At 41.2% G+C, this 16,336-nt stretch overlaps 1 pseudogene; it reads left to right on the forward strand.

Annotated features, from left to right (window-relative positions):
- Positions 1-1,860: 1,860 nt before the first annotated feature.
- On the forward strand, positions 1,861-14,579 carry LOC126474697 (uncharacterized; annotated as a pseudogene).
- The last annotated feature ends 1,757 nt before the right edge of the window (positions 14,580-16,336 follow it).

A 16,336-nucleotide genomic window follows, 5' to 3' on the forward strand; every position in this document is an offset into this window, starting at 1 on the left:
GATGGAGCACTACTTTAGGAGGGGTAGGAAGGATCTTGGGTGAGATGACCCTATTTTCAGGTCATGATGATAGATAATCAAAGTCCTGATGAAGGACTTGGTTTAGTTGTTCCTGCCCATGGTGATATTGGTTGATTAATGGGGCACTCCTTTGTAGCTGGTTCTTGGGAGTTGATGGGAGGACTGGGGATGGGTGGGGATACAACTGGGGATTCCGTTTGTGGACAGGGTCTGTGGAATAGTGGCTGTCAGTGAAGGTCTTTGTCAAACCTACAGCATACTGGACAAGGGAGCTCCTGTCACTGCAGATATACTGTCCCTGGCTGGCCAGGCTGTATGGGAGGGAATTTTTTGGTGTGGGAGAGATGGCAGGTATTGTTAGTGGTTGCTGGGTTTAATATGGCCAGAGGTTTGAATGGAACCATCAGAGAGGATGAGGTCAACATCCAGGAAGGCGGCATGCTGAATTGAGGAGAACCACGTGAAGTAGATGAGAGAGAAGGTGTTGAGGTTATGAAATAATGAGGATAGGGTTTCCTGTACCTGAGTCCAGATCATGAAGATATCATCAATGAACGTGAACCAGACCAGGGGTAACAGATTTTGAGAGGCTAGGAAGGTTTCCTCTAGACAGCCCATAAAAAGGTTGGTAAAGGACAGTATCATGCAAGGCTTGCTCCGATTTGTTTGCATACCTTCCCTTCAAAGGCAAAATACTTCTATGTTAGCATATACTTGATAAGGTGTATGAGGAATGAGGTAGTGGATTTGGGGTCTGAAGGACGTTGGGAGATGCAGTGTTCATCAGTGACAAAACCAAGTGCATGAGGGATTTTGGTGTATAGGGAAGTGGCATCAACAATGACGAGTGGGGATTCAGGAGTTACATATGTGGAGGTGGAGGAAAGTCAGTGAAGGAAGTGGCTGATATCTTTGCTGTGGAAGGCAAGATTTCAGGCAATATGATGGCGGTTTTGATCAATGAAGGCCAAAATTCTTTCAGTGGGAGTACAATAGCTAGTGGCAATGTGGCGTCCAGAACAGCTGGGTTCCTGGAATTTGGGGAGCTTGTAGAAGGCATGTGTGGTTGCCATGTGGGTGAGGACGGAAACTGCTTCAAGGGAGAAGTTCTGAAAAGGACCCTAGGTTTTAAGCAGGGACTGGAGTTTATGTTGGACTTCTGGGATGAGATCACTATAGTAGAGTTTATTAATGGAGGAAACAAACAATTGTCAGATGCCTTCCAGCAGGTAGTCACTGTGATTCATAATGACAGTAGTGGAACCTCTGTCTGTAGGTAGGTTGATTAGGTCAGGATTTGTTCTGTAGCTGTGTGTGGATGTGTTTTCTTTGCTGAAAGCTTGATGTTCTTAGGAAGGGCCTCGGGAAGGATGGTGAGGTCAAATTGGAGGCAAGGAATTCCTGGAAGGTGACCAGAGAGTGGTTAGGTGGGAGGGGGGAGGGGCGAGGACACGGTTGGATGATGGTATGAACTAGGAGAGCAGGGTTCAACGCTGGAAATAGGTTGGCTTTAATTGGAGGGATCAGGAGTAGGAGAGTAGGTCTCTGAAGGTGCGTACACACTACTCGTGTGGCTAGTGTACTTGTGAGACTTGCGAGCCTTATGAGTAATGTGGATGGAGGTAGGCTCCGAGGGCTCGCCGCGAAACAGGCTTGCGAGCCGCCCGAGCTTATGGCTTGTCTGGCTCCGGCTGTTGTCGGTACATCAAAGGGATGTGCAGCGAGCTGTGCGCGTGGTGTGGACGGCAACAAAGCACTTACCAGTTGGCTCGCTGCACTCGTACAGTTTGGTCTTGGTATTCTTCTTTTCTGTGTTGGGACATCAGTTTTTCTTTTGAAATGGAGTGGACTGACGATTTTGTCATTAAATTCACAAATACCTATGAACAATACCCTGTGCTGTGGGATGCAACAAACTGCCAATATAAAATAAAAATTAAAAAAAAAGTGAAGCGTGGAATTCCATCGCGACAGATCTCGGTGTGGGTGTGGCAGAATTTAAAAAAATGACCAGCTTATTAGCCAATTACAGGAAAGTCCGCCAGAGGAAGACTCAGCCTGGGAAATCTGGCACTGGGGTTGAGGAAGTGAACGCTCCAAACTGGCTCGCTTTCAAAGCATTTGAATTTCTGCACTGCAAATATCAGCTGCAGAAGACAATCAACACAGATGTAAATAAATATATTTATTTTTGGAAACGTACTAACAACCATTAACAAACTTAATGGGTTTCGGTCCCTTTTTGGTTCTGTCTGCACGGCTACCTAACTTTTTATCTTTCACAGCTTACATTTCGGTTCCTGCTCATTTGTTAATTTTAAATTTTTTGGTGTTATTCCCTTATATACCATTAATCATATCATTTCTTAAGATATTTTTTCATATTTATTTTAGCTTACTACCATTTCTATTAGGAATATGCCTAGTAATTGCTTATAGTTTGCAAATTTAAAAATTTAAAAAAGTTCTAATTGTGATAAAATTATAAGGTTTTGGCAAAATGAGTTCTGAACGTCACAGAGGGGAAAGGAGGAAATGGAGCAACAGGATTGGTGTACATACTGTGTCAACGCTGGGTACTCAGCTAGTAATAAATATAAATATGAATAACATTTATTTTTCTAACACAGTATATTAAAGCACATGTACATTTATATGTATTTTATTTGTATATTATGTTATTTGAGGAAATAAAAATAATAAAATAGGAATTAATAAAGGTAAAACTTCACATTTATAGGTAGTTGAAATGTGTGCAGTCAGGCAGTCACTAGTACGTACTTAGCTAGTGGCTGAAAATTCTTTAATATGTTATTCGTAACCATCTTGCCGTGGCAGTCTTCCCTCTTCGGAAATGAAATAAGCAGTGAATTCATCTCTAATGTCTACGGCAGTCTGCGTTGAACGTCGTGGAGTGTTCGCTAATCGTGTAAACGTTGTAGCAGGAGTGATCTCATTTCTCCAAGTTCCTGGCTTTAAATGCCCGTTCTCCTCATGATCCACTGCTCCTACAGGGGTATAAATTTATCTGGAAGCAGAAATTTTTCGCAAGAAATTATGGAGATATGTACAAGTCATAATAACACTTTGGGCTTTCTCAGGCTGTAGTAATATAGGCTTTCTTAGTATCTGGAATACGGAAGAAGTATTCCGAACGCATTTTACACAATCCACCGTGCTCTTGAAAGTCTGTAGTTAAAAATTCTTTTCATTGACCTCCGTGGTTGTTGTCCACTATACGGCTTCATGATATGATTGTTGATGGGAAACGCGTCGTCTGCAACAATAACATAGGGTACTTTTTTCTACAAAGTTGTTAATGGTTTCGTGGCCACTTGTTGACAAACTGCCTATTGGCTTCTGTCTCGGGTTCTTCGACCACGTTCATCTAATGATTTTACTGACGTTTCGATAGCACGAGTGGCTGGCATTGTCAAAGCTTCACCCTCCATTGCCGGTGGTGAACTGGAGCCGAGCTCGTGGCCGCAGACTATATGTACCTGGCGTGCCAACGTCCGAGGGCTTTTTTCTGTCTACCTGGGAGGGTACGATAGTCCGGAAAAACGATGGTACCATTACTCATATTCTTAAAAAAAAGATGTATTTCGTAAAACACCACCGTCTGAAATTCGACCTTGGCAGCCGACCTCAGCATACAAAAAACAATACTCAGCATCCACTAGACCAAAAAGAACAATACTGAAAAAGTCTTATAATTGAAAAAATCGCATCCAGAATTAACTGGGCTTTGGATTGCGCGATGTGTGCCATCCATTGCACCGAGGCAATGAGCAAAGTTCCATTTTCTCTCATATTCCTCTGCTACATGTAACCATTCTTGTTGTGTCTATGGCATCTGCAAAAAAGTAAATAGAAACTAATAACTCCTAATAATATAAATAATTATTAAATGCATAGACAATAATGGACAATCTAATAATTATGAACATTAATAATAATTAAAAATCAGTAATTTTGCGTAGTAATAAGTAGTAATCATTATAACAAATATTCTGAATTTCACTTATCAACTTGACATTGTTTCCAGTTTTTTACGATTATTAACGTGTATCTCCCTATTCCTACATCAATTCTTTTATTTTTTTATTTTACTTGGTTTGCTATTATTTACATCAATCTTTTGTCGTCGCTTTGTTTTAGGAGGAATTTAAGAAGGTACAGCGAGCACGTGCGAGGAAATAAGTAGTCAACATGTCGATCATCAAATAACGCAAGGCAACAAACTACCATCTACACCAAACAAACACACGAAAGTATTTGCTTCACCTAAAAAAAATTCAGAGAAAAAGGGCCGAAGATCCTCGTATAGGAGAGGCATATAATGCACCACGAACTGCTTTATCTAAAACTAGAGACGAGTTTTACGCCTATGGAGAGTACATAGCGAACGTTCTTCGGTCCATGGACAACAGAACACGTGCTTTTGTTAAAAAAGGAATTTTCCGACACGATTTTCAGAGCAGAAAGCGGTTGTTTCGTTGCTCGCCGCATTTACCGATTCTTTCAACTCAGCAAGTTCATGCCCATGAGCAGATGCAAAGCAACTTCCAACAGACATCTACTTCTACTTCTGACAACGCTGAACAAGGCTCTACACATTTTGTGGATATGCTTGATTTATAATAATTAAAAGTAATAATCTTTGGGTTTAATTGCTTCTCATTCTTTAAATCTAAATGTTTTTATATCTTTTGCTTATTACCTGATGAATAAAAGTGCATTAATAACAAAATTTGTATAATTTATTAATTTACCTTTACAAACTCCTTCAAGCTGCCAGTAAGCGCTGCACATACTTCAGGAACAATGTTTGATATCACTTGCTTGGAGACTTTAAACGAAAAACTGAGGCTGGTGTAGGAATAGCCAGTTGCTAGGTATCTGAGCGTAAGTGGCAACCGCTCAGCAATTGGTATAGCTTTCCGAAATTTGCTGTCAGCCTTTGATGTTTTCGGTCCTACCAAATTTACCAGATATTCTAAATCTGATGCGGACATATGGCAAAATGTCTTGAAATGTATGTTTTCATCATCCAAGTCATCCATCAAATCACTCCCACTACATCTTTTTCTGCTTCTGAAAACTGTGGTCATCCACCACCTGCGTTTTTTTGGGGCTTTGTAGCGTCTTCTTCTATCCTCTTTCTCAGCTAAAAGGCGCATCACGAGGAAGCTGGCACTTGCTATAGCCACTTCGTCCATTTTTAAATTAGGAAACTGGCACTGATCACGAATGTGAGTACGGTGCGGATTCTCACGAGCCAAACAAAGCCTGGCAAGCAACTGGAGTAGTGTGGACGAAGATAGGAGCAGCACGAGCGCAAGTCAGACAAGTCTCCAGGCAGACGAGTATGACGAACACAAGTCTGGCGAGCACGAGTAGTGTGGACGCACCTTGACAAGTCCCACATAGTTAAATTTTAGTGTAGTGCTTAAGGTGAGGCATTTGGAGAGGACTGAAACTTCTGTGGGGCTGAGGATTTTGGAGGAAATGTTAACAACAGTGTTCTGGGATTGTTTCAGCTCCGGATTTTGTGAGTCTTGGAAGAGAGTTTGGGCAAGTTGAAAAGATCGGTTACGCAGGTTTTGGGTGCTATGAGGCTTGATGGGGAACCCAGTGCTCTTTTCACAATGACCTTCACCTTCTCACATTCCGCCAGTCTCCCTCCCTCACACCTGTATATAAAAGAACAGACCGACATACTTACAGACCAATATCCTTAACATCAGTCTGCAGCAGAATTCTTGAACATATTCTGAGTTCCGAAATAACAAGTTTCCTTGTGCTGGAAAAGCTTCTGCCAATAAATCAGCACGGTTTCAGAAGACATCACTCATATGGAACTTAGTTTGCTCTTTGCTCCCGTGATATCCTGCGAACTATGGATAAGGGGCAACAGGCAGATCCCATATTCCTAAATTTCCGAAAAGCGTTTGATATGGTGCCCCACTGCAGACTGTTAACGAAGGTGTGAGCATATGGAATAGGTTCCCTGATATGTTTGGCTCAAAACCTTCTTAAGTAGTAGAATCCAGTATGTAGTCCTCGAAGGCGAGTGTTCGCCAGAGATAAGGGTATCGTCAGGAGCGCACCTGCGAAGATGTGATAGGACTGCTGTTTTTCTCATACTGGGTGATTCTTATTGACGTTTAAAAGCCTCCAAGTGAAGTAGATGACGCTGAGACAAGTAATTTAATACAAGACTCATGGGGTCGCAAATGTCTGGAAGCGTCCCAAAAGTGTATGCAGAAGTTCAACATGTGACGCCACCAGATGACGTACCTAGCTGCATTAGCAGCGGTTGAGCCCATCGGTCTGCCGCACCAGATCAATGCAATCCAAGTCAAGCATTCAAGACGGCGTGGCTCTGGGCCTATTGTGCGACTTTAAGGCATGGGGCTCAGGTTTCGAATTTTGTACGTGGCAGGCAGCAGTTTTTTACATTGTGTTAGACAGTTATTTGTTTACATTGAAATAAGACTTACTATTTTATGTACTGGTCTGATGGCTCCACTGGTTCATTGCGAAGTACAGTGCAACAAAAACCTAGCGTACTGCGTCACAAGTAAATGAGTATAAGCTTCCGAACTGCGTCGCAACCAGTAAATGACCGACATTTTCTTTACTAAATATAGTCCATAAACAATACAAGCAGGAAAAGGAACGAGACACAAAATATTGAACTATATGAAATAAAATTTTCATAACTTCTGAACGGTTTCCGTTAGGACGTTCAAACTGCACGACTGGCCGTGGGGGATGATGGGAATTGAATGGTTTGGTTTAGCGACGAAATTCACTTTCATTTGGATGAGTTCGTCAATAAGCAAAATTGGCGCATTTGGGGGACCGAGAATCCGCATTTCGCGATCGAGAAGTCTCTTCACCCTCAACGTGTGACTGTGTGGCGTGCAATGCCCATTGACAGAATAATCGGTGCAATATTTCTTGATGGCACGGCAGTGGCGGATTAAAGAAATTTTATGGGGAGGGGGGGAGGGGGGCGGTTGCCTCGAAGAGAAAGAGAACCTGGGGGTGTTCCCCAGAAAACAAAGAAAAAAGGTCTTTAAAATGTAGCATTTCAAGCTTTTTTAGACTTAAAAAACATATCAAAGACGCGGAAAAGACGTGCTTTATTTTGGGGATACAGACGTCTTAAATTTCTTCAAACGTCTGGCCTTCAAAGTCGTTACATAGGTATTTACGTTTACATAATTGTTAACAGGAAAGTATCAAGTTACTAAGTGTTCTGTAAACACAAATACTTTATTTTAAAACAATATAAGTAAAGCCGTAAATAAATCCACAAACTTACATAAGAGATATGAAACGATAATTTCAAATATAATACGATATATTTCTGTATAAGTGATTTCAATTTTGGTAGAAGTTAGGTTAACAATTTTGTATTGGCTCTCTATTTGTAAATTACATATTGGATCCGTTTTATGCATGTTAGCAGGCGGTTTGTTGTTCTTACAGTTCTTATAAAAGCACAAAAACTAATATAGTTTCGTAATTATTAATTACTCTATCTTTTCTCATCATCTGGCTTTACAACATCTAGACCTCAGAAAGCATACATCTTCTCCTGTTTCCATCCTTTGCAATAAATCTATCTATGATTTTTTCTTTGTTAATAACAATGTCCCTATGTACGTACAATAAAGCAGGCGCAGTTAAGCGGTTTTGCCCACAACGATTTCTTTAGTAAGTCTTAATCAATTTCAGTGTTGAGAAAGATCTTTCGGCTGTTGCAGTTGAGACAGTAAGACAAGAAAGAAGCAACATTAAAGATGTAATCAAGGGGAAAATGTCTATAGTACAAAACTGCAAACACTCAACTGCAGAGTTTGGTAGAAGTGTTTTCTTTGCATCTTCTCTTTTCCATTTTGTCACCCACAACTTGACTTATGACCTCAAATTACATATGCAGTCACTTTCAACTTTTCCAAACTTTCTAGCCACTGTTTTGGTATCACCAATCACTGACTTCATGGACCTTGTCGACCCTTTTGGTAGAAGCGTGTTCAGGTAGAAGAGAATTAGAACGTTTTTAGAGAATCTGCTTTCACGATCATTGCCAATTGTGTCAAGAATGGGGATGAAGACATTAACCCTAAAATAGCTTTCTGGACTCGGTGGAGCAGCATTAGATCTGTTAATTTGGCGAGATGTAATTCTGGGTGTTTTGGATGATGCTTCCAACTATATCTGCGATTCTCTTGGTTTCATCATAAAGGAGACTAAACTCTGCAACAGCATTACCTCGCTTTGTTTTTAAGACTGATAAAGTCTCGTTTACGGTATCAGTTGCTTCTGTAACATCAACAGTTCCTTTTTGGAAAAATCTACTGAGAGGCAATATTTGACTGAGCACATCAGCAAGGCACACTAGAGTTAAGATAAATTCTCCATTACTGATAGCGTATAAAAGCGTCGTAGCTGTTACACTAGAAGTATCACTTGAAAAATGTGGCCATTATGAAATTTCCTCAAGGCAAAACACGATTTTTTCAATTTTTTTAAGAAACGACACTACAGATAACTGCTTTTCTACTCATCTTGTTTCACAGATGGAGACAAGCTGACTGCCTGTATGCTTAACGTGTACAGCATTTCTTTTTGGAGAGGCTGTTAAAAATTGAAACAACCTCCTTAACGATACCAATTGAGTTTCTCAATAAGCACACCAGAACACTTAGAAATAGATAAATTCAAAGAATGGTTGAAACATGGGGCTCTCTCAGCGTTAGTACATTCTTTCTTTATTGTGGCAACTGCTCCAACGATCTCGGGACTCATGACAGAGCAGCTATCGGTTGCAATACCAGTACATTTACTAAGGTCGAGATTAAGATGTCTCACAGTGTTTATCACAGTTTTACCTAAATGTATTGCAGTCATTCTGGGATCTTTATCCTCTTCATCTGCTCCATTTTTGCTACATTTATTAGAATCACAGCCATCTTCAAAAGACTCAAGTTGATCATTTTCATCGTCAGATGTTGAAGAGAAATCTCCGTTTTTATTACTTTTGGATACAGCTTTGAAGTTTTGTTTCCACATATTTGTCTGTGGCTCCCGTGGATTGATGAAACCTATGGAATCTTCTCTGATCTCATCTTTGTAAACATATCTTTAAAAAATTGACATCTGAGTTTTGTGGCTGATGTCAGTTGTCTCATCAAACCCAGTACTGTAGAATTTTTCCTCTATTCTATTTACTACCTGAGAAATAATTTCTTCGCCACAGCATTCAATCAACTCATTTTGAACAGTTTTACTTAAAAATGTGCGGCTTTTATTACTAGAGCTATACTGTGCTTCTAATTCAATTTCCCCACATTCTTCGGCGCGAAATTTCATCAACTCTTTAAAGTTGCCTTTATTTAATATATTAAAAAACTAAAAACCCGCCTCGATTGCGAAAAATGCACCTAGTGATAACCTAGGTTTCGGCGTAGATAACTACACCTTCTTCAGAACAATAAAACCCACAAGTGCCTAAAAAGACCTTTGTCAATGATTAAAAGAACACCATACCTATACATTTATAAACGAAAAAGAAAAGGAAAACACAAACAGTACATATGTACAAAGTCAAAACCACTACTTAACTTAATGGTGTGCGTTTCCACCTCACACTGGCCTATGTTCGATGGGCCATGACCCGCCATAATCATTGACAAAGGTCTTTTTAGGCACTTGTGGGTTTTATTGTTCTGAAGAAGGTGTAGTTATCTACGCCGAAACCTAGGTTAACACTAAGTGCTTTTTTCGCAATCGAGGCGGGTTTTTAGTTCTTTAATATATTAACTAACGATTGCTGACGCGCTGCGATGTTGAAGGTTCTTTATTTAATAGTCCGGGATTGTTAGAAAAAACGGAGCCATTATCTCGATGTCCTCTAAAAGGTATGTTCTGCCTTCCAAGAAATATGACGTTTCGCAAAGGAAATGACAACTGTTTTCGGTTTTTCTTTTTTTTTCATTCTCTTTAGTCGGTTGGTGTCAACTTGATTTTCAACCGATTTATTTGGATTTTGGTAAGAAACCAAAAAGTCTTTGGCACGTCCTAAATCTTGCCGATGATATACTGCTCTACTGTGATTTCCCAGGTCACCATCGTTACCTAATAACTTAGCAAATTTTGTCAGAGGTACAGTCACTAATGTGTTTAACTTCATTCCCACATGATACCCACCCTTAGGAGTAGGAGCAAAGAAAGGACACACTTTGCAAAATAGACCGTCTTTGGATGAAGACAAAACTAACCATGCTTTATAATTATCTAAGTGCTCTTTTTTCAGAGACCTTCTTTCAGTCTTCCTATCCTTATTATGAGTAGAATGTGGATAACTGTATTCAGCAGGAGGTTCCCAGTGGTTTTGTAGTATGGTGGCAAGCACACTAACAGATGGTTTAGTCCCAATATGTAGACCGATGTCGTTTTCGTAATGTACCCCTTAAACGGAAGTGTTATGTGCAGGTAATGAAGTTGAAGCGCAGCTCATCTGATCATCTGGATCATTCGAAGTGGCAGGCATTGGCGGTGCTGAGTCCTCAGTCTCATTATGCTCCTCTGATGTGGAACCCGAAAAGAATACATTGCACCAAAGTGATAAATGATGTGTTTAACCTTCCTGCCTCACAAACTTACATGCCATACCACAGTACACACAAGCAGCTGTTGGCATAAATGAACGCTTGGCTGCTCACTCTGCTAATAGACTTTTGGCCTAAACGCGCATCAAAGGCTTAACACTATCTACATCTACATCCGTACTCTCCGAGTCACCGTGTGGTGTGTGGCAGAGGGCACTCTAGAGTACCATACGTTAAGGTTTCTTCCTATTCCATTCCCGGACGGAAAGAATGCCTGTTTAAACGCCTCTGTGCGAGCTCTTAGTCTCTCATTTACCTAATTTTGTCTTCGCGAGATAGATACGAAGGGGGAAGGAGAATATGCATCGCTTCTGCCAAGATTTTGTATCTGGAATTTTTCAAGATGATTCTGGCGTGATATACACTACCGGCCATTAACATTGCTACACCAAGAAGAAACGCAGTTGATAAACGGGTATTCATTGGACAAATACATTATACTAGAACTGACATGTGATTACATTTTCATGCAATTTGGGTGCATAGATCCTGAGAAACCAGTACCCAGAACAACCACATCTGGCCGCAATAACGGCCTTGATACGCCTGGGAATTGAGTCAAACAGAGCTTGGATGGCGTGTACAGGTACAGCTGCCCATGCAGCTTTAACACGATACCACAGTTCATCAAGAGTAGTGACTGGCGTATTGTGACGAGCCAGTTGCCCGGCCACAATTGACCAGAAGTTTTCAACTGGTGAGAGATCTGGAGAATGTGGTGGCAGGGCAACAGTCGAACATCCAGAAGGCCCGTACAGGACCTGCAGCATGCGGTCGTGCATTATTCTGTTAAAATGTAGGGTTTCGCAGGGATCGAATAATGGGTAGAGCCACGGGTCGTAACACATCTGACATGTAACGTCCACTGTTCAAAGTGCCGTCAATGCGAACAAGAGGTGACCGAGACGTGTAACCAATGGCACCCCATACCATCACGCCAGGTGATACGCCAGTATGGCGATGACGAATACCCGCTTCCAATGTGCATTCACCGCGATGTCGCCAAACACGGATGCGACCATCATGATGCTGTAAACAGAATCTGGAGTCATCCGAAAAAATGACGTTTTGCCATTCGTGCACAAAGGTTCATCGTTGAGTACACCATCGCAGGCGCTCCTGACTGTGATGCAGCGTCAAGGGGTAACCGCAGCCATGGTCTGCGGGCTGAGAGTCCATGCTGCTGCAAACGTCGTCGAACTGTTCGTGCAGATTGTTGTTTTCTTGCAAACGTCCTCATCTGTTGACTCAGGGATCGAGAAGTGGCTGCACGATCCGTTACAGCCATGCGGATAAGATGCCCGTCATCTCGACTGCTAGTGATACGAGGCCGTTGGGATCCAGCAAGGCGTTCCGTATTACCCTCCTGAACCCACCGATTCCATATTCTGCTAACAGTCATTGGATCTCGACCAACGCGAGCAGCAATGTCGCGATACGATAAACCGCAATCGCGATATGCTACAATCCGACCTTTATCAAAGTCGGAAACGTGATGGTACTCATTTCTCCTCCTTACACGAGGCATCACAACAACGTTTCACCAGGCAACGCCGGTCAACTGCTGTTTGTGTATGAGAAATCGGTTGGAAACTTTCCTCATGTCAGCATGTTGTAGGTGTCGCCACCGGCGACAACCTTGTGTGAATGCACTGAAAAGCTAATCATTTGCACATCACAGCATCTTCTTCCTGTCGGTTAAATTTCGCGTGTGTAGCACGTCATCTTCGTGGTGTAGCAATTTTAATGGCCAGTAGTGTACGTCTTTCTTCGGGTGTTTGCCAATTCTGACTTCTCATCATGTCACTAACGCTCTCTCACCCGTCAAACAAGCCTGTTACCATTCGCGCTGGCCTTCTTTGTGTTTGCTATATGTGTCCCGTTAGTCCAGCCTGATAGGAGCCGCGCACATTTGCTCCATATTACTGGCCGAAATGCCTGTGGGTCCGTTCTACTTCCCTTTTTGTACATCGGTATGACTTGTGCCCTTTTCCATTCACTGGGGATAACTGCTTGTTCGGGAGACACGCGGTAAATTATGGACAAGAAAGAAGCTAATTCGGTCGCAAATTCCGTGTAAGGAATTCCGTAGGGCCCTGGAGCTTTGTTGTGTGTTAGAGATTTAAACTGTTTTTCGACATTTTTTTAATCTAGATATTGCTGAGATCTTTAATTTTGTACTGCATAATTTTATATAGAACCTAAGGTTCACGCAGCGTACCTCAAAAGAGTACACTGGCATCAAACTTCTGGCCGTCTTGATTGACTATAATCGACATTACTTCTCCCGTCTGTTACCTCAAGTAGCAAAATAAATGCTAAAACACAGCCAGAGTATTTATATATTAATTAAAAAGATTCTCATCAGTCGCATAAGTGGTTCCAAGATTGTGATAATTTTTTTATAGATTCTAGTGATGGAATAAAGCTTCGTGTCAGACATCACATCTGACAGAGACCTTTACGTCATAATTCAGTAGATGTGGAAGTCCTCAAAGACCCTTCTGTTTGTGAATTTCTAGTTAGTTGACTGAAATAAGGGGGCTTATTTACAAAACTGCACTAAAGCACATCTAAGCTGTGGTAATAACTGCTGTCTTGTAGCGGAACCATTTGGCAGATTCGAAGGTATATTTACCATTTTAAAAATATATGCATGCTACATATAAAAAGATACACTTGTGTTTATTTCCATTTGGCACTGACGTTTCAAGTTCTACTGCATCAAAGTATCTTAACTGTGAATAGTCAAACATTTCGGTTTTAGATCACGGTGCGCAGGAAATGGGCGTTTTCGAAAAACACAAATTATCACATTTAAGTGATGTATTGTAATCAGGCCTAAAGGTCAGACATTGGATGATTTCGCATGGAAGATGAGATTTAAACGTGTCCTGATAGGTAAATTGCCATGATACTAACAAAATGATGAAGCAAGAATCCAGTTCTGTTTCTTTCTAAATTTGCCACCATTAGTTGGTTTTTTTCGTTTGTTAATTGTACAATTTTATTTTATAGATTAATATAGCAATCGTAGTATACCGTATTTATATCTATCGGCAATAAAAAAAGTTAAGTAGGCAGTTCTTTGCGGGGTCTGCAACTTGGCACGCAAGCGCAATGCCAGTCTTTTGCTACTTTCGGAACGACGCGCGGAAACAACAATCTTTCGTAATAATACATTGTTGAGACTTCTTATTCAAATGTGACCATCCGATGTATTCTCAAAAAAGGTCAATCTGTCTGCAGATCTCAAACGAGACCGAACACTGGCAATTTTATCATCGGAATGCCGCCTCCCCCAGGTGAAAATAACTTCCGAGGCAAAGGCACTTCCCGTAGACGTCATTGATACCATGTTTAACAGTTCGTAAAAATACAAGGAAAGATAAGGCTATTCTTAGCAATATAGTACAATTTCCACAAAAAGACTCCTTAAAACAAGTACTTTCACCCATGAAAATATTACTTGTCGCTGTCTCGAACATAAAATTAATTTGGTTTGATTCATCGACCACAAAGATGATGGGTGCCAATAAAAATACTTTATGCCCAATAAGTAAAGTAACATACACAGAAAAACTGTCTACTTTCCAATGTAAGTAGACTGCCGCAGGATATGAAAACAAGTTAACAACTATGGAAGAAAATATACCAAACGCTTCTTTCTACAAAAATTGTAGTGTAATTTCAAATAGCTTGACTTTAAGAACTCAATTCCAAGTAATACATATACATGAACAAGCAACTTTTGTCCATATAACACCTCACGAACCATAATCTTACGCTATAATAAACTCACCTGTTGTCTTCTGTTTTTTAGAGAAAAAAGATGTTGTTTTTGAAGCTCGTTTCATGGTACACAGATGACAGAAATGAAGCAGTCGACACCAGTAAAAGGAACTGTTCGTATAAGCTGTTCAGCCTGAGATGAGATGTCTAAGAGCACAACTCCAAAGGCGCGTTTACATTGAGCTCAGAACATGTTTTTGTTCGGAGCATTGTGTGCAACTTGTTCCCTCAACATGTTGGCCACATTGTTCGTTGTTCGCATTCCCGTTTACACTAGCGACCAACATTTCTACGTATTCGCATAGTCTGCTGCGGTGAACTGATAGTTTACTTTGTGTATTCACATCAAGAGATACGCTGTGTCAAGTGAAGAGGAAGAATTAATGACAAATGGTTCAAATGGCTCTGAGCACTATGAGACTTAACATCTGGGGTCATCAGTCCCCTAGAACCTAGAACTACTTAAACCTAACTAACCTAAGGACATCACACACATCCATGCCCGAGGCAGGATTTGAACCTGCGACGTAGCGGTCTCGCGGTTCCAGACTGAAGCGCCTAGAACCGCTCGACCACCACGGCCGGCTGATTGACATTTGGTGCTGCATTAATAATACTTAACGAAATGAACAGACGAAGAAAATGACGCAGTCGTCGTTGGTGGACCAAAACATACTATAGGAGACGTGGCGGGAATGACATGTTTTGTGAGCTGAATTTGGAAGACGGTTCTGGCTTTCGTAGCTTCATTAGGATGTCGCCGTCAGACTTTGAAATGTTGTTGAATATTATAGGTCCAGTTGTTTCAAAGAAAGACACAAATTTCAAAAAAGCAATACCTGTGAATCAAAGACTTGCTGTTACTCTTCGTTTTCTGGCATCAGGGGACTCCTATCAAAGCCAGCCATATCTCAAATAGTTCCATATCATCCAGGAAACATATTTAAACCAAACCACTTCGTTTCGTAAAGTGTGTCAGTACCACATCCAGATTTTTTTCTTTTCTCTATTTTTCCTTTCTCTCGTCGGTACTGTGACAAGTGAGATTTAATTTTTTTGTCCACGTCACTGCAGCTGGTGCCAAGCACCGCAGCAACTTTTTGTAATAAATCATGTTTGATTTTAGTATTTTTGTAACCTGCGCAACGTACATTCTACAGGCACTCCTCTGTGACCACTCCATTTCAAATAAAAATGAAGGGACATAAACGCACCACCACACTCCAGCAAAACAAACACCAAAACACTCACTCAGAGCAAACTAACACTAGCCCTGCGTAGCGGAATTTAGTTGTAGCAGGCCACGAACAATGTTTCTTTGATCTCTACCGACGCAGCCATGAAACATCGATTTTGTGTTGCGAACATGTTGCCAACATGCTGCGAACATCGGTAGTCCATTACTAGCCACGAACAATGTTGCGAACAATATTGTGAACAATGTTCCGAACTCAGTGTAAATGCGCCTTAACACTGACAATAAAGGAGGAACGGCAGGTAGCACCGTACGGGCTTAGCGCAGCGCACGCCACTGGTCGGGGGTACAGAAGTCGGGAAATCCCAGCGGGCAATTCCCAGAAAAGCCGGGCAGTATGGTCGTGCTGTGGACAGCTAGCCTGTTCTGGCTGGGGATTAGAATTCCTCCATGGACAATACCCTGGATGTGTTTGCATTTTCCTTTGCTTTAGAAATCTTTGGTCGAAAACCTTTTTGCTGTGCCTGTCTACTAGTCAACACGTCAGCATTACAGTGAGTAGGAATCTATCCATTTCATAATATTTTTAACAAGATAACTGCGTGTTAAATAAGCATCAGCATCAAATATTCTGTTTATT

The sequence above is a fragment of the Schistocerca serialis genome, chromosome 4 (assembly GCF_023864345.2).
Source record: "Schistocerca serialis cubense isolate TAMUIC-IGC-003099 chromosome 4, iqSchSeri2.2, whole genome shotgun sequence".
Taxonomy (NCBI): Eukaryota; Metazoa; Arthropoda; class Insecta; order Orthoptera; family Acrididae; genus Schistocerca; species Schistocerca serialis.